The sequence below is a fragment of the Leopardus geoffroyi genome, chromosome B1 (assembly GCF_018350155.1).
Source record: "Leopardus geoffroyi isolate Oge1 chromosome B1, O.geoffroyi_Oge1_pat1.0, whole genome shotgun sequence".
NCBI classification, from domain to species: Eukaryota; Metazoa; Chordata; class Mammalia; order Carnivora; family Felidae; genus Leopardus; species Leopardus geoffroyi.
In genome coordinates this window covers 75370156-75389746 of record NC_059327.1, presented here as the reverse complement: position 1 = coordinate 75389746, position 19591 = coordinate 75370156, and the positions used below count along the sequence as shown (strand labels likewise).

The following is a 19591-nucleotide window of genomic DNA, read 5'->3' as shown; positions in this document are numbered from 1 at the left end:
GCTCCCTCCCCTGTTTCCAGATATTAGCATCTCTCTGAAAAGGCACAGAGATTTGGGGCTTGTGACCTTCTGCCCCATTCCTTCAGAGATCTGGAGGAAGGTCAGGTGGCTAGGACAAAGGTGCGATTGGCAGACCCGTGCCAGCCTTCTCCTGTCCTGTAAAGGCTGGTGTCTCTAAAGTATAAGTAAAGTTGCTTACCTGTCCACTGGGTTTCTTGGGCCAGATGAAGACATACCTGTAGGAATCATAATTAGTGTGTGTGTGTGTATACACATATGTGTATATATTTATGTGTATATGTTTATCTACATCTATATATCTATATCTGTATCTATATCAATATTCTCCCTCACCCTGGGAACTAAATTCTGTTTTATATAGCTCATGTATGTGTATATAACACATGAAAATGCAGCTTTTCAATAATTTTTGTATCAGAAAGTAGGGAAGTCATTGAGTTTGGGACCAGGTGTAATTTGGAAAGGGTTCCTCCGTCTAAACACGGCCCTGGGGGTTAAACAGAGGAGGCAGATAACCTAGCATCTTCTGGGCCTTAGCAGTCAATGGTAAACACAGACAAACACAGATGCATACTTCTGTATGCCTCAGCAAGAATGCTGCCATGTGTTCCCGGCATCAGCTTGGAGGGATTCACTTGCATGTGGAAACCACCCCTTGCTGTGTTCCTCTACCCCAAAACGGAGTGGTGTTCTGGAGTCTGTAGCAGACCTAAGCACGAGTTCCAATTTGGGTCACTGATGAAGTCCCTGCAAAATGGGATCTAAGGTTCCCCGTCAAGGGGTAGTCACCCTGGGACATTTTTCGGCTGCTCTGCCCCTTCATCCATTTTGAGCTACTCCCAGGTCTCCTTCCTCAGAGGAGGCTACAAATTTGGAGCACACAGATGTACGCTCACATCTTAAATTACTTTTGCCAACGCACATAACCTTATGCTTCTTATTTGAGTTAAATTTCATATGCCTTCAGGTTGCGCAATCCCCCAAAGTGTTCAAATGCATCCGGAGTTTCTTGCAAATCTCCTTAGTTTTTATTAGCCAAAACAATTTAGAGCCAGTTGAAATCTCTGGGAAGAGATTAAGCGACGATTATATGACAATTGCTCATGTAATCTCTGACCAGGTAGCGGCAGCAGGGACTGCCAGGGTGCAAGGCAGGAGAGCACTCATATCAGCTGGTGCCTCTCCTGACCTCCCCGGCCCAGAGAGGTGCCAGGGAGCCTGTGATGGTGTTTGCTTCCGTGAGTGGAATATGGAGATGTCTGTGCTTCAGTGGGGGACGTGGAGGCCCCCCTTGCTGGGAGCGTGGGGGGAGTGTGTTATATAAGGGCCTTCTGTCTGAGTGAGATGGTTTTCAGGGAGAGAAGAGGGAGCAGAAGAAGAGCTGGCAGGAAGTGAGCCAGCGAGGAGCAGCAGCCTGCTCAGATATGTAAAAATACCAGTAACGTGTTTAATCATTTAATCGAGGGGAGGAGGGAGAATTAGGAGCGAGGCTCCAAGGACTTATCCAAAGAGGCCAAGTGGTCAACTTGGCTGAACTTCAAGGCTGGGAGTGAGGTTGGGCAAGGATGGAGGCAGGACCCTCAAGACCCAGGATGAAGAAGGCAGTGAGCAGCCCAAACCCACCCAGGCAGAGAAACCAGGAGCTGTTTGCAAAAACCAGATCTCTGAGCTTGGCAGGTGCTGGGCTCTTCTGTGTGGGCAGTGTCTGAGCGGATCCCAGAGAGTTTCAATGAGCTAATCTAGTCAGCTTCAAGCTGTTCCACAGACAGTGGGTGTGAACCCAAAATCATCTCAGAAAGTTCAGCTTCATAATGTTTCTTTTCAGAAAAAAACACCAAAAAAGCACCAACTCCCAAAGACCCTTTTTCCTTTGGGCCCATTACTTGAATCGGTATTGGGCCGACTGCAAAACCACAAGGCTGGTTAGGTTGGAAAAGACAAGTTGAAACGTGCCTCTTCCCTTGCAGCCACTTCCTGGGAAGAACCTTCTGCTCTTTCTGACCCAAGGATACTTGGCATTTTTCTGTTCTATCTTTAAAAACAGGCCAGCAACACATAACCCCTTGTCTCCAGAGTGCTCTTTCCTCCTTGTTTGTGGTTTGTTTGCAAGCTGGGTCCTTCAACTGCATCTGCCTTGAGCAGCCCCAGTATAGAACTGGACCTTGACGGGATTAGGTAACAACAAAAGAAAGTGATCATGATGCTTCCACTGCCACAAGAATCAATCACTACCTGGCCTCCCATCAGCCACACCCGGGTCTCGCTTCATATTCCTGTGGCTATGAGGAGGACCTACAGTTAAGAATGAGAAACAAAGACTCCCAGTGCTTGGGGGTGTCAAATGCAGAGCTATGGATTGGGCTCACCCTGGCTCCCACAGCCAGATGAGGAAGTAGGTCCAGAAAAGAGTCTCAGGCTAAAAGCCCCACTTGCTTCATGAGTTATGGGTTCCTCTCCCTTCCTTTCTTTCTTTTCTTTCTTTCTTTCTTTCTTTCTTTCTTTCTTTCTTTCTTCCTCCTTTCCTCCCTCCCCTCCCCTCCACTCCCTGCCCTCCTTCTCCTTTCCTCTTTCCCTCACTCCTTTTTTCCTCCCTTCTTTTTCCTCTTTCTTTCTTTTTTCTTTCTTTCTTTCTTTCTTTCTTTCTTTCTTTCTTTCTTTCTTTCTTTCTTTCTTTCTTTCTTTCTTTCTTTCTTTCTTTCTTTCTTTCTTTCTTTCTTTCCTTCTTTCTATGCTGAGTGGTTATATCAGTTTGCTAAGGCTGCCATAGGAAAGTATCACAGACTGGGTAGCTTAAACAATAGGAATTTATTTTATCAAAGTTCTAGAGGCTAGAAGTTCAAGATCGAGGTGTTGGCAGAGTTGGCTCCTTCTGAGGGTTATGAAGGGAGATTTGTTCCAGACCTCTGTCTTTGACTTATTGGTGGACCTCTTCTCCTTGTGTCCTCACAGCATCATCCCTCCATACATGTCTGTGTCCAAATTTCCTCTTCCTATAAGGACCCCAGTGATATTGGATTGTGCCTACCCTAATGACCTCATTGAACCCTAATTGCCTTTTTAAAGACTATCTCTGGGGCACCCGGGTGGCTCAGTCGGTTAAGCAGCCAGCTCTTGATTTCAGCTCAGGTCATGATCTTAACCATTTGTGAGTTCAAACCCCATGTTGGGCTCTGTGCTGACAGCATGAAGCCTGCTTAGGATTCTCTCTCTCCCTCTCTCTCTGCCCTTATTCCATTCATGCTGTCTCTCTCTCTTTCTCAGAAATAAATAAATAAATGCACATTTAAAAAAAAAGGACTGTATCTCCAAATATATTCTGAGGTACATATGAATTTTTGAGAAAACCAAAAAGATTTTCTTACCTAAATCTAGTTATGAGGAACACCCATTTGGAGAAGCAAATCTGACAGCTTAAGATAGTTCTAAAGGACTAGTTCTGGCTTCTTGTCCTCTAATAGACATGGGTTAAGCCAGAGTCAGATTTCATTTTCTTCAGCGAGTATAAAGAGAGGCAGAGACTGGTTAATGCCCTAAGGCTTTGCCAGATTTCTGACCAAACCACCAGGGATATCTGAGGGTGTGGTAGCAATTCCTAGCCTATGGGCTTGATGTTCTGGTTCCTGGTGCCAACCTGGTCAAACCTGGCCTAGATAGTGTACCCAAGTCATGTGGAAGTAGATTAGGTTTTCATTCAGGTTAAGTAACAGGGGACCCTGCATTAGGTCACTGGTCAAGGAGATAGGAGCATTTTAAAATTTGTACAGAGCCACTGATTGATCTGGATAACTCCCTCAACATTAGGAATAACCTGGATTCAGCTCCCAGGCCTAGGTCATGAGAAGGTAATGATGCCAGGAATCCTTCGACTCAGGAACCTGGCACCATGGGCCGGCCTTAGACTGTGATAGTGACTATCACCCAAAAGGAGGAATTCTCAGAGCTGCACCCTCCAGGGCAGGCAGCTTAGCTGTGGGCACTGACTCCTCCCTATCAGCCTCCACTGGTGGGACACAGAGAAGGCCTCTGTGTGGGGTTGCATCCGTGTGGGATTACCAGTGCTCCAGAGAGACTTTCAACAACACCATGGCTTCACCCAACCACAAGACCCAAGGACTGCCCCTGGCCCATGGTGGCAGAGTCCAGCCTTGACAGGGCGTCTGAGCGACTGGTGCATGACAGCAGGTAAGTGGCAAGGGGAACTGATTCGTGAGGGCATGTAGTGATCCCTTGGGATCCTTGAGAGGGAAAATCCAGGAAAAGACAGATCTCATACCCTACCTCATTAGGTAGGGACTTTGGCCAACTTAATTTGGAATTAAAAAGGAAGTGTGGCTTTATTTTGAAGTGGCAGCTGGGGTGGTGTGAAAGATACAGATTGCAGACATAAAGAGGAATGAGAGTTTGACAAGGACAGGGACAGAAGGGGGAAGGCATAAAGAGAGCCCAGCACGCGTAAAACAGGGAAAAGTGAATATACTGGCCGTATCTGAGGAGCCTCTAGCCCAAACCTAATTTGAACTACAAATAATAAGACCGCCCATACTTTTTCGTGGGTTCTGACTCAGCCTCCAAAGAAAACCTGAAGTCAGTTCTTTTTTTTTTTTTTTTTTTTGGACAGAGAGAGACAGAGCATGGACGGGGGAGGGGCAGAGAGAGAGGGAGACACAGAATCAGAAACAGGCTCCAGGCTCTGAGCCATCAGCCCAGAGCCTGACGCGGGGCTCGAACTCACGGACCGTGAGATCGTGACCTGGCTGAAATCGGACGCTTAACCGACTGCGCCACCCAGGCGCCCCTGAAGTCAGTTCTTATAATGAGTGCTTACTACTTTTCTGTACGGTTTCCCCTCCAGTTTGGGGCTTCATCTCCATCTCTATCCATGTTGTTACGTTAGTATTAGCCATGTTCCCATGGAGGGACCCATTCAGCCAGTGCATACTTTAGTACTTCTATATCACTTTACAATTCATCAAGTTTTCACATAGTTCCTTTCATTATATCTTCACAAAAATTCTACGAAATATTAACCTTTCATATGATTTCATTTCATGTTAACATTTTACAATAGGAGAAACTGAGGTTCAGAGTGCCTCAAGTTCCATGTGCCATGCCAAGTTCATAGAGGCAATAGTCAAGTGCCATGCCAACTTCATAGAGGCAATAGCTGCGGGCTTGAGATTCTAACCAGGTTTTCCAACTTCGAACCTCAAATTCTTGACTACAGAGCACTATGAGGTTCCTGGCATTTTTGTGCCGTGGGACATGAGAGTGGTCCACCCTGGCAAGGATGAGTACTTGGCCCTGCCGTAGTTTGGAATTGCCCGTTGCATGATGGTGAAACAAAGAGGACCCACTTTTAGTTGGTTCTATCATTCTTTGTAAAGTCCCTACAGGAACTTCACCCCCTTAATTGCCTGCAGCCAGGGTAAACCTCTCCCTCCACCTTCCTTGGGGATCCCATTGCAATGACCCTTTCCTTGTTGGGCTCGAGGCTGTCGAAGGCAAGGCTTTAACAATAGGGCTTAGCAACATGTTTCCAGCCAGTGTCTACCCAGAGCCATGAGGAGAAACAATAAATAGCCTGCGCTGAGTTTCGGGAGGGAAGTATGACCTTCTCAGAAATTATTTCACGTGGTGGGTGGAGGGGTGGGGATCCTGATCTTACTGAGCACTCGAGAGCCATGTGTTACCTCCTCTAGGAAGGGAACCTGGGCCAATGGTGAAGAGATTCTGGCCCTGCCATAGCTCAGGCCAAAAACCCTTCACAGAGAAGCAAAGCTTCAGACTCCTCCTGGAGACAGCATGGCAGGAAGAGCAGAGATGGAGATGTAACGTAGGCGGCAAGATTGACAGGCACACACTTGAGGGCCATCAACCAGAATTTTCACCTGCACTTGATATAGAGAAGAAATAGACATGTGCACTCTAAAATTGGCATTTTCTGCATGTTTGATTAAAAACCGACAGCATTTTCCTAAGTGAAGTTACAATTTTTGTGATAACCTTCCTCCCATGCTCCTTGAAAAGACAATCTTAAAGCAAGATCATTAGTCAGGTAACTATGCATATGTGTGTGTGTGTATCCAGGTGCCACAGCAAGATGTGCAAAATATTTTCATTCTTTGACTCTCAAGGTGAATTCTATTAGGAGGAACAGTTGGAGTCTGGTCGTCCTGTCAGATGTAGTACAAGCAAGTTCTTTGTGCTTAGCTGGAATTTTCTATCCAGATTCGGAGCTAGAAGGTCTTCTGCACACAATGGAGGTGTATAGGTTATAGACTAATGCTCAGCTTACCTGAGTCTTCTTTACGGCCATTCTCCTGGGGACACTAGTCTAGGACATTAACTATCTGCCAAAATAAAAAGTGCCCTCCTTGAACTCCTGACTACTAGAGGACTAGTTTAATTTCTCTTGATCTAGGAATATCTTTTTTTTTTTTTTAAATGACAAAATCAGTGCATGTCCCTTATAAACCCAAAATCAAACAATATAAAGGTAAGTAGAATAAACAATGAGAAGTCCCCTTAAGCCCCAATACCCATAATCTTACTCCCTTCTCCACCCATGACCACTGTTGATAGTTTGGGATAAATCGACCCTGAACTTTTTCATGCATCATCACATGAAATGTGAAATACACAAGCGAGTTCTTTGTTCTTAGCTGGAATTTTCTACATGAAAGAAATAGACATGTACACTCTAAAATTGGTATTTACATGTGAGTGTGTATTAGTGGGATCTTACTATACCCTACCATATAAATTATTCAGTGACTTGCTTCCAGGGTAGGATTTTCTATCTGTACGTATGTATCTACCTTATTCTCGTAATCAATGAATACTATTTAATCATTCTCCTAATATGGACAGTTAATTTATGGGAATGCCATACCAAAGAAGCCCATGTTCCTTTTATCCTTTTATCGATCCCAATCATTTAAAATGCTCAGAAGGGCCAGATTTGGGGCCGATGCCCTCTGGCGATTTGAAGAATGCAGAAAACTACTCCTGACTCTTCTCTAGGCCCCACTCCCAAATCACTGTCCCCCTGAAGTCTGGGCATTTTAACCTTTATGTCTTCATCCTTTGTGTTTTCATTCTTTCCCACCAGGAACCTCTTCCTCTTCCCCGGAGAAACTGGGGGCAGAGAGGCATGGGGCTAAAACCTTATAAGAATTCCTATGTCATGAAGACAAGAGGGCTTTGCAAAGCATAGAGACAATTCACACACAAAGTATTGCTGTTATTCTTGGATAGCACCACATAAATAATTTCCCATGGGTTGTGCCACCTCTGTACCTAACCTTCATGGGGACACACGTACAGTCTCTTTTCTCCAGGAGCCAGAAAAGACCTGGAAGGATGAAGAGGATGGAGCGTGTGGGTTGAAGAGGTATGGAGAGGGGATGGGGAGAAAAGCAATGGAAGGAGGGAGACCTGGGCCTCTGACAGCTCACATTATCCAGCTCCAACGTTGCCTGGGGTTGACCCTACCATAAGCCAGCATGTTTCCCTGCTGACTGGGCTCAAAAGTTAAAATTGGGTTCTTGTGGATGCTGGCCAATGACTTCTCTGCCATGAGAGCAGTTCCTTTTTGCTGTGTTTGCAAGATGTGAATTCACTCTTTTTTAATATCAGTAATACACAGTAAAGAGCTTAATCCAATTTACAAAGAAATAGGATCAGACAAAGTTTGAAAATACAATGTCCCTTTATGGTTCTAAGATGTTGGTGTGGGAGAACAAACCCTCCCCATCACTATCACGCTTCCTGTTCAGGATCATGGCACAGGAGTGACAGGATTGTGAAGGGCTTAGGGTTTTAGAGTTACCTTTTCAGGTTTCATTCCTGTGATGCAAGGAAACTGGGCTATACCTTCCCAGCAAAGGGTCATATTAATGTGCTGTTACACATATATGGAAATGAAACTCCTGACCACGTTTTAGGAAAGAAGCTATTTTCAACTTACTCATGTAGAAAGTAAGCTGATCCACTAGCACTGTCTCCCTGGTCCTTTGTGAGCAGTGATGTTCATTTACTATAGATATGACCCAGGCTAAGGCTACCATTTGCCTGGCCTGTGTGAATGACATGGCTCAGAGTTATGGGCTTGTTTTGTGCATAGGAGTTGATAGGGAGGAAAGGCTGGGAGTGGATGGGACCCTGTCCCATGAAACTTCCACAGAGAAAAAGCTTATGGTCTATGTGTTTATGTGCAAGGAGGTGTGTCAGCTCCAGATTTGCACTGACACCCTGATATACTAATCTGGTGAGTGGGTGACCAGAAGTCTCCAGAAAGCTCAAATCCTGATGGTTAGGCAGGTAGCAGGAAAGGTGGGGTTTCCTAGTATTGGTATGGTTCCCATGAGGCTTTGGAGCAATTAGGTCCATACACATTTTTTAAACATCAGTTATGTGCCAGGGTTGGTGGTCGGCTCAACAATAAATAAAACTCTCAATCTCCCCATCTTGAGGAACTTACAAGATGACTTCAACACCATCTGCTGAGGTTGCAATGAGAAAAGATATTCCACCCTGGATGGGAATGGAGGGAAGACTTTCTGCAGGAGGTGAGCTGAACTTTGCAGGAAGGATGAATCAAACAGGTTTATATTTTTTAAATAGTGGGGAGGACAGTTTAGGCAGAGGGAAGAGTAAGAACCTGAAAGACATGTGGATACAGCATGACTTGGCCCATGTGACTTGAGTTGCAAGAAATAAGATCAGAGAAGAAGGTAGGAGCCAGGCCATGGAAAGGTGACTGTGCCCTTGCAAGGAGCTGGGACTATAATTAGTAAGTAAGGGGATCCTTTCAAAGGTTTTAAACAAAGCAGTGACATGGCTTAACATGCACTTTCATAGATCATGCTGAGGGTGTCTGGAAAATGGAACAATTCCTTTTTTTTAATTAATTAATTATTAATTAATTAATTAATTTTGAGAGAGAGAAAGAGAGAGCAGGAGAAGGGGAGGGGCAGAGAAAGAGAGGGAGAGAGAGAATCCGAAGTAGGCTCCACACTGCAGGGCAGAACCTGATGCAGGGCTCAAACTCATGAACCATGAGATCATGACCTGAGCCACAACCAAGAACTGGATGCTCAGCCAACTGAGCCACCCAGGTGCCCTGAAAATGGAACAATTCTTGAAGCCAGGAGAGCAGCTAGGCATCTGGGACAATAAGCTAAGGGAAACATAAGGAGGTCTTGACCATGTGTGGAATCTAATTGGGAGAAAGTGGGGAGACAAGTGTAGGGATGTGAGCTGGGAAAATTGGGAAAAGGGGTTTAGCAAGGGCTGGGCAGGTTGTCAGGACCCCATCTGAAGGAGACAAGAATTCCAAGAACAGGCCAGGGAGATGTTGGGTCTTATTGACAGGTTCCTCTTGGCAGGGATGGGGAAGAAAGCAGACAGGCAGGGAGAATCCAGCTCTGTAAACATGTGGATGGTTGGGGGCTACTCTGGGTATAACAGAATCCTGACTCAGGGCAGTGTGACATATCCCAAACCTACCTTCTGATGGGGATGGGGTCATGATGGGCTTTGGAGGAGGTGAGTAGAAGAAGGCCCACAGGGTGGAGGTCTTTAGTCATTGATGCAGGCTAGGGATGGAGAAAGCAGGTACCAGCACAATTGGAACCCACTGTGACCTACCCACCCAGTCACCCTGCAGGGGTGTGCAATAGCCCAGGTCTTTGGAGCTAAGCAAACCGGAGTTCCAGTCTTCTCTCAGGCACTTGCTAGAAAATTTAGCCACTTCCTTAACTTCTCAGAATGCCGGTATGCCTATCTGTAAAAGAGAGCTGATAGTACCCACCTCACCTGGTTTTTGTAAGGAGTAGTTAAATGAATGCCGTATATAAAGTGATCAGCTGGAGTAGTTTCATTTATTCAACTGATTTTTTTATACTCTGTGTCCCTAATACTGTGCAAAGAACTGGAGAACCAATTAAAGCATGACAGATAAGGTCCTTAGCCTTCTGGAGCTTCCATATCAAATGCTCAGTCACTGTCAGTAAGGCTCAGTTTTCTTATCTCTCTCCAAGTCAATGCATATTTTGGAGTGAATACTACCATGTGCAAAGCGCCTTGCTCAGTCTCCTCAGAGTAAGTCACCAGTGTGCTAGCTCCCACATCAGGTTTCCATCAGAGCATCCAGGGGGCCTTTCCAGGGGGCAGGCTCCAGGCCTTTTCACATGTACACTGGATTACAGCTTCCACAGTGTCCTCGTTCATGGGATGCTCCCAAGGTGATTTGATGAGGGTCTAGATTTGGCAATCACTGCCCCAGTTCCTACAGTGAAGAGGGTAACATTGGGCTTAGGATATCCACTTTACAGCAGGGTAGAGACCAAACTGGGCCAATGTCAAGAATTGAAAAGAACAACAGAAAATCTGCTAACTGTGCTTTTGGGTGCACTTGCTTCCATGAGGGGAGTTTTATGGTTATTTAATTAAAACATTCCACTTTGATCAAAGGTGTTGCTTTGACTTCTCGAGTATGAAATACAAGACTTGTGAGAGTCAACATCTTGTTAAATGCAAACAATTTACCAAGGGCCCTAAACAAGACAAAATATAGTAAATAATAAGATTTAGAAATTAAATGTAAATGTCTATGGAGAAACTAATTATTCCTCTTGTTATGAACATTAACTCACATTCAGTTTTAAGTCTGTGTTATTCTAATGATGTTTACCATTAGCCACTTCTGACCAAATAAAAGAATGGCAGGGGGGGTCCGCTCATTAACACATTGGGACTGGCACTGTTTTGTCACCACTTGACTGGAGTTTCAGATGCCTCAAGTTTCCTCTGTATAGAAGGGAGAGAAGCAAGAGCTGCCCTTACGTGAGGGTGAAATGATTTGCATTTATAATGGAACTGGAGGGCTGGGCTAGCTCACTGAAGCACATACAGAAAACAGAGCTTTCCTCTCAGAGGAACTGAAGGAGAGAAACAGAGGAGCTGAAGTCGGATAGCATCCTGCTTTAAAAGTAGGCATTGGGGGGCGCCTGGGTGGCTCAGTCAGTTGAGCGTCCGGCTTTGGCTCAGATCATGATCTCACAGCTCCTGGGTTCGAGCCCCGTGTGGGGCTCTGTGCTGACAGCTCAGAGCCTGGAGCCTGCTTCAAATTCTGTGTCTCCCTCTCTCTCTGCTCCTCCCCTGCTCATGCTCTATCTCTCTCTCTCTCCTTCAAAAAAAAATAAATAAATAAAAATAAATAAATAAATAAATAAATAAATAAATAAATAAAAACATTAAAAAATTAAAAAAAAATTAGAAGTAAACGTTGGGGATAGTGGATTGTAGCCGTGCTACGATAGGATCCAGCTCTTTATCTATTCATTCATTCCATTCCTTCAGCCAATGTGTAGTGAACACCTACTATGCACCAGGCGCTGTTCTGGGCCCTTGGGACACAGCAATGACAATAACAGATAAAAGAAGATTTCATTCTAGAGGAAAGAGTCAGACAATAAGTCACAATGCATGGATAAACTATAAGATGCATTAGGAGATTATAGTGAAAAAGAAAAGCAGGAGTAGGGTGGGTGGGAGTGGAAGTGTAGGGTGGGGGTGTGCTGTGGAATTCACAAAGGTAGGGAGGGGAGGCCTCAGGGGGGTGACTGGAACCCAGTGGACTTCTGGGTGAGGAGCAGGAAGGACACAGGTGTGAAGCAAGGAGTGCGCTAAAGATGCAGCAAAGAGACCTGTGTGGCCAGAGCCAAGAGAAGGAGGGAAAGAGTGAGAGATAACATTAGCGAGAGACAAGGCAGACCACCTCAGACCTGGCGGACTGTTGGGAGGCTTGGCTCTTACCCTGAGTGAACTGAACTGGGGAGCTATGGCAGTGTGGCATGTGGCTATGGAGTTAGGCATGTCCCACCTAGGTTTCAGATTAACCGGGGGCTGTGGCAGGGCATGGAGTCCTATGGCAGGAATCCAGCAAGTGCAGAAGGGCAGGGAGGTTGGCGGCTTAGACCAGGTGGTGGCCGTGGAGAGAGTAAGCTTCCACGTGAGTTGTTGAGACTGGCTTCCTCAGGCTTTGCTGGTGGACTACATGCAGGGTATGAGAGGAAGAAAAAAACGGAGCTGGGAAATGGCAACGATGGAAAAGAGAATCTAAAATAAACCAAGTGCACTCACAATCTATCGCTGGGTCACACGGGAGGATGCCGCAGGGATGGGACGGTGTACCGACGCAGCTCCGGGTAAGGAGGCATCAGGGTGCCGTGGGAAGAGACTGGGTTTTTGTATCAGACGGTCTTGGGTTCTAAACGCATTTGCTTTCTCTGTGATTTTGAGGAAGTAGTTTGACCCCCCAGAACCTCAGTTTCCTTGACTTGTGATATGGGGTGATCATATAATAATACTCCTCCTGTAGGGTTTCTGAAGATTAAATGAGATAATGCATGTGAAATTCTGGGTAGCCAGCTCTAGAAATGTCAGCCGTTCCCTCTCCTTCCCCTGAGAGGCTGGATAAATCATCCCGCCCCAGAGCTGGTGGTGGGAATGAGGAGAGGGCAGAGAAGCTGTTTCGGGTGCAGCGTCAGTTATAGAGACTGTCACCTCTGGGGGACGTTTACCATCTCTCTCTGAGACAATGGGACGGGGTGTGGGGGGTGGTCTGAGGATTCTGGCCGGAGGCCAAGTTTCTGTCTGGCAGCTGTGACCTTCTGTCGGTGGACCGCAGCCAGATAGGCCTGATGAGTGGTTTAAAAAAATGCAGCGTGGAGGTAGGTAACCATGGCAGAACAGGACCTTGTTTCCGTGGGAGCAGGAACACTTAGGGGCGGATGTGACCCCGCTGCTGGTAGAATGGTTTAAAAGGCAGGGAGCCTGTGTGCTGAGCTCTTCAGCCTGGTAAGACCAGTGGACTCCCAGGAATCAGGAAAGGGCCACCGTCCCACCCCATCACGTGTATTTATGTGGGGGAGCCTCTGCACTCCTTGATTGCTGATTTGGAACTAACAGAAGTGAAAGCAGCTTGCAAAGCTCCAGTCTGAGCCATCATTTCCATCAATCTTCAGATCTGGCCTAGCTCATTCCACTCCCCTCACTTTCTTTTTGCCCTCCTGTCGTAGTCTGCTCAGGCTGCCATAACAGGACACCATAGACTGGAAGGCTCAAACAACAGACATTTATTTCTCACCATTCTGGAGGCTGGAAGTCCAAGGTCAAGGTGTTGGCAGGTTTGGTTTCTTCTGAGGCCTGGCTCCTTGACTTGTATCTCTCGTCCTCTTACTGCCCCTTCCCATGGTCATCCGTCTGTGCACATGCACCCCTACTGTCTCTTCCTCTTCTTAGCATAAGAGCACCGGTCATGTTGGATTAGGTCCTATCCTAATGGCCTCATTGTAACTTAATCACATCTTTAAAGAGCTTATCTCCAAATAGGGGTACATTCTGAAGCCCTGGAGCTGGGGCCTTAACATATGAGTTTAGGGGGACAAAATCCAGCCATAACATTCCCTCTAGCTTCTGGGATTTTTGTTTGTTTGTTGTTTTGCCATGGTCTGGACTGGGGTCCAAGCTTCTTGAATGTTTCCTGTTTCTGTCTCCATCATCCCTTCCCTGCTTGCATTTCAATCCTAGAAAAATAGATTCAATGCCCTAGAGAAAAATGGATCAGAGAAACTAAAGATGTCTGAAGACCTGGTACCTGGCTACTCGGCCCTTCTGAATGCCATGGCGTAGTGTCCACTGTCCTGTGCCTAAAACCATCCTGGAAATGGTACGCACTCCTGTAGATCTGAGGCACCTGAGCCAGGCCTTCCTTGGGGAAACTTTCTACCATTTTTCCTCCAGAAGCCTCTCTTGTGTCAGTCATAAGGTTCAAAATCTAAATTAAAATTTTACATACATTGGACTCCTACTAGCTTCCAGACATTGTACCAGCTGCTTCCACATATATTAACCATTGTAACCAATTCAATGATGATTTAATTTAAGAGGGGTGATTGGATTTGGACCTGAAAATTTTAAAGGGTAAGCCAGGATATAATTCTAAAACATCTTCTATGGTTCTAATGAAATATATATCGGGAAACGAAGCACCAACATTGAAATTTTTTATTGTCAGCACGGTTGATGAGTTTGCTGGGTTCATTTGGATTGTAGTGGGTGGTTTAGCTTTAGTAATAAGGGCTGGATATAAGAGTTCATGAGGAAACTAGGAAGACAGAAACTCCAAACGGCCCCAAGGATGCTTAGGAAGATCCTACAGCCTAACTGTAAGCACATTCAGGAACTGTGCCCCATGGCAGCTGGCCTTATCACATAACTGCAGCAGCAGCTGGATTTTGTGCTCTGGAGCTCCACCTATAAGGTACTCAGTTACTCTGTCTCTGCTTTTGAATTTCAGCAGCTACTACAGAAAACAGAAGCTCCCTCTGTATATTCTGAGCTCAAACCTGAAAGAAGATGTGACAGGTTTAGCCTTAGTTGGCAAATTTTTCACACCAGGTCATATCATAGGTACTGACCAGCCTTGAGGACAGGGACCTGTCCTATGCAGCTGCATTATGGTGGGATCACACAGTGCTCTGAGAAGTTTCTGCAGGGAGCAGGAAGACTGGGTTGTCTGGTGTAATTGACCAAAGTAAGCTGGTGGCAGAGGACTGTGGGTAGAGCACTGTACTGGACCTCAGAAGGTCATTGGCTTATTTCTGCCATGGGCTTTTCATGTGAAATGCCTTAGTTTCTTTATCAACAAAGAGAGGGAGTGGGTGGAAATGTCTTACCTTGACTTAAGGGGCTATGTAATGATTAGGTAGAAAGACAGAGAAGCAGCAGGTATTCTCTAATTGCAGAACAGCCTGGGTATTAGAAACTCAGCCAATAGACCTAATCAATTCAGCAGAAGACATCATTAGCACTTGGCTACAAGGCTACCAGTGAGAAAACAAGCTGGTGATTTTTATTATATTATATATGAACTGCTGATGTTCCTCCTGCTGGTAGGAGTCTGTGCTGGAGTTGTTCGGAATTACTTTGTAAAGCCTGGCTAGGTGGGGGATGGGAGGAAAAACAGAGCTGGGGGCATTGTTTGCTGTGAACAACCGTAAAATCCACTTTGAAAACTGAAAAGTTGTAACAGAGATAAGGTGGCTGGGAACTGGCTTTGGCTTGCTCAGGGAAACAAAACAAAACAAAACAAAACAACAAAAAACCCAGAGAAGGGGATTCCATTCTAAGAGGCTGAGTGGCAGAAACATCTCTTCAGGAAGACAAGAACCAGTCCCAACAGGTTCTGCTCCACGTGATGCAGTAGCCAGGCGGGTAGAAGAAGAACGGGTGCCAGGTTATTCTGTTCAATGCTTCTTCCTGCTAGGGCTAGGGGAAAAGGTAAGGGTCTGATGCAAAAATGCAGTTGGGGAACGTGTCCCAAGTCTGGCTGCTCCAGAATGGCCAAAGCCAAGGGCTATGATGAACTTGATTGCTTCAAGGACACCAGAAGCATGGTATCTGGGAGGTCAAAGGCAGAATTCTGTCCCTTGGGGGAGAAAATGGACCAGAACAATGGGAGGTGTAAAGACCTTGGATATATAGTCCTAGAAGAGTAGGGACAGATATGAAGTCAAGAGCCTCCAAGCGGTCCATCCCAGGACCTAGGTAACATGCCACTCTGGGGGACTCAGAGGGACACAGTCATGCCTGTGCTAGGGAAATTTGGTTCTGGCTGCTGTGAAAGGAGCTGAGAGAGGCAGGGGCAGCTGTTGGAGCTGGGACTTGGGTTGAGCATAAGCTGAAGTCCTGGCCCACTTAACTTTGGTGACTCAAGAAAAATAATGATCAGTTCAGGGGTTGATCTTCTTCCCTGTAAAACAGAGTCAACAATAGAGCGCTCCTTGAGGAAGGAGATGGGGGGTCAGGGAGAGAACGTGGAGTAGGACTGGAAGTGCCCCGGATGCAGCCATTGGACTAGAACACCCGGAAGCTGGAAAGTGAATAAGCAGTCAGTTCTTTGGCCCCAGATTAAGAAACAGATATAAAACTGAACAGCACAAAGTTGTATGAAAGAAGCCGACTCTGGGAAAGGTTTTCTTTTCTGTCCTTTGCCACTCACTTTTCAAACATCTGTACTTCTATCCATACAGAAGTCTCTGAGGGCCTGTCACATCTGGGAGAACAGGCCTCCTGACCAAGATCGTCAATTGCAAACCCAAGACAGCACTGGGACTGTGATCTATCACTCAGGGCTTTCCAGGAAGATCCTATTCAGAAGCCAGGCTCTTAACAGGCAAGGAACAGTGTTAATAAAAGTCCTTTTTACTTGAAAGGGCACAGGGAAAAAAAAAAAAAAACAATAAAAGCTGAGCCCAGCTCTTAAAAAAAAGGTTGATAAAACTGACAAAAAATAAAGAAGCAGTTTATCGTGGTTCTAAAGGAAAGAGGAGGGTTTTTCTTTCTCTTTTTTACAGGCAGAATTAATTAATCCACCATCACCAGCTTGTGTTCTGAATGGAATGTTAGCTCTAACTCTGGGGGGTGGGGAAGTCCTCCCGACCCTGGATAAGCTTCCATTAGAGCAACAGTGTTTAAAATAGTGAATTTAAATTCATCTGCTAGACAGAATAGGGCAGCAGAAGTAGAGAAGAAAGCAATCTGAGGAGAGTGCTGTTAAGAAGCAGTTCTTGAGAGAAGAATTCCACTTCCTTAAACTTCCCTCAGGGGTAAGATGATAATGATATCAGAATAACCATAGTGGTATCAGTGACCGTGGTTTAGCCTCCTTCTGCTTTTCTCACATCCTCCCCACTGAATCCATGGAGAGTTACACCGTGAGCGAGCATGACAAAAGGAGGCTGTCCAACCAGTGGGGCCAGGGACCGGCCAGGACAGCTGCTGCTGTCCTCCTGGATCTCTTCACTGCAGTTCCAGAGCCTAAACCAAACTCCCCTAGTTCAGGCCTGTGTCCCTCTGAACCCCCCAGGGTGACATGTCCCCCGCATACTGGGATGGACTGCTTGGGAGGCTCTTGATTTCTTATCTATCCTCACTCTTCTAGGCCTGCATATCTGAGGCCTTGATGTATTCCATCCTTCTGGTCAATTTCCTCCCCTAGGAACCGAATTCTGCCCTTAGCCCCCAGGCTAGAGTCCTGTCAAAAATGGGCAGATTTTGTGGAAGCAGAGCCATAGCTTGACTGAACATTTGATTGACATCTGAATTCCCTGCTGCTATGCCCACTTCCTGTTCAGATGCCCAGGAGAGCCCAGAATGCTGTGGCATCTTGGAGGCTTGCTCTGTCCACTTTTCCACATTCTTGCTTGTCCAGGCCTGGCTTTCTCCCAGGCCCTCTCACTCCAGGTGTTGTAGCATGCCTCCCATCTGGCCCACTCAACCAGCAATCTGAAGCAAGCCATGGAACTCTGTGGAAGATCTGCATCAAAGACAACGGATACACTGCAGACACAATAGAGACTATACAATGTGTACAGATAAGTCTAGACCTCAGATTTAGGTAAATTTGGGATTAAATTTATTCACTGATTCATTCATTCACTAAAAAAATTTATTGAGAGCTTATTATGTGTCAAGCCTTGTTCTAGGTGCTCAAGATAGAGGGGTAAACACAAAACTACTTGTCCTTAGGAAAGTGATGATCTAGTAGGGAAGGTGGACAATAAACAGGTGAAGTGGGAAAAAAGTATATTAATGCTATAAAGAGAAATCAAGCAAGAAAGAGGACAGGCCATATGGGATAACTGTTGTGACTTTAGATAGAATCAGAGAAGGCCTCATTGAGAGGCTGACATCAAGTAAAGACCTAAGGGATGTTCAGAAGTGAGCCAGGCCATGTAGGAGCCTGGAAGAGAGCATTCCAGGCAAAAGAACAGCCAACGCCACGGCCCTGAGGTAGGAGTACGCCTAGTGTATCTAGGAGGCCAATGGACTGAAACAGAGAAAATGAGGGGGAGATTAAGTCGGGACATCACTCAGAACCTGTAGGCCTAGGATGTTGGCCTGTGACATGAATGTGTTAGTCAGTTTGGGCTGATGTAACCAAATACCGTAGGCGGGTGGCTTTAAAAAAAACCAAAACATTTATTTCTTATATTTCTGCAGCTGGAAGTCCAAAGTCGGAGTGCCAGCATCTGTCAAGTTTTGCTGACAGCCTCTCCTTGTCTTGTAGATGGCCACCTTCTTGCTGAGTCCACGCAGGGCAGAGGGAGGAAGCTTTGAAGTGTCTTCTTCCTATGAGGGCACTAATCCCATCATGGGGGCTCCACCCTCAGGATCTTATCTGCAAATTACCTCCCAAAGGCCCACCTTCTACTACAATCACATCATCAACATATGAATTTGGAGAGTGGGGTCCCAATTCCATCCTGTAACAGGGAGCTACTGCAGGGCTTTAACCAGTAAGAAGATTAATTCTGAAGTATTTTACCCTTCATTATATCAACAGCTACCTGTGTCCATTTTTCCCAAACTCCATCCTGAAACTTTCCACAGAAGCTCCTCAGGTAATGGGAATGAGTTTTGCGTAAGAAAATTTGGGGCTCCTCTGGGTACTGCTTTGGCACTTTTATGAAAATCTTTGTTTTCTCCATTCAGCAGAGATAATGCTTTTCAGCTTATAAAGTTCAACGATGTCAGCTTTAAAGTTTTCCTTTGGTCCTACTTCTGTGGATATAAAAAAAAGTCAGCAGTGGTCCACATGAAAGGATGTTTGGTTACCCCTTTGACTACAGATTAGACCAAGAAGCTCTGGCTTCAGACAATGTTAATCTTAACCTAGGCTGGATTTATTAGGCTGCCTGGCATCTGAGATCACAGATAAGCACATTTTCCACTCAAGCTTTTGCTGTATTAAGCCTCACAGGGAAAATTTCTAAAGGTTCAGAAAAGAAACGTTCCAAACTGTAAACCACATAAGCCTTTCTTTTCAGTCTTGTCTTTTTTTTTCCTATTTTTTTTTTTTTTTTTTTTGGTACAATAATGAAACCATCTTCTATGACCAACGGATTCATCTGGAAGCCTGATCACCGAGCTGAATTATCTTTGCTTCTTAAAAAGCAAGGCGAACTATTTGTTCAGAACAAAAAACTGCACACCGTGATGCCTCAGTAATTATACTATTGCCCCCAGAGGCAATAGTAACACCGCAATCCAGCCACGACAGGGAGGTGGATGCCGGACTGAGTGGAGGGGGACCTGGTGCTCTGTCCCAGGGCCGGACATGCGCAGATTGAATAGCACTGAACACAGTCCTGTGGTCCCAGCCCCAAGATTCCCATAGGATTCTGGCCTAGTCCGTGGTGTGCACACCCATGTGTGTGGCACACCCATGTGGGGACCTGTGCTGGCTCCAGGAGTATCTCTGGTGCGACCAGGAGCCAGGGCTGAGTCAGCTACTGCGCTGCCCTGGGCCCAAGGTTCTCTCGCCTGCGGCTGACGTTCATTTATTCAACGCAAATTGTGCATTTATGTGACAGCACTGTTCTAGGTACTGGGGCTGCAGTAAAGAATAGGACAAACAAAGTTCCTGCATGCATGGAGTTTGCATTCTAGTAGGGGTGATAGACAACACACAAGTGTTGATCTCGGCCCAGAGTTCCAA

The 19591-nt window shown here is 45.8% G+C and overlaps 1 long non-coding RNA gene across 1 annotated transcript; it reads left to right on the top strand.

The window, feature by feature from the left end:
• Positions 1 to 11649: 11649 nt before the first annotated feature.
• Positions 11650 to 18369, top strand: LOC123582924. The gene is made up of 3 exons (XR_006704653.1): positions 11650 to 12233; positions 13618 to 13756; positions 18094 to 18369. It is a non-coding gene; the product is annotated as an uncharacterized LOC123582924 (long non-coding RNA).
• The last annotated feature ends 1222 nt before the right edge of the window (positions 18370 to 19591 follow it).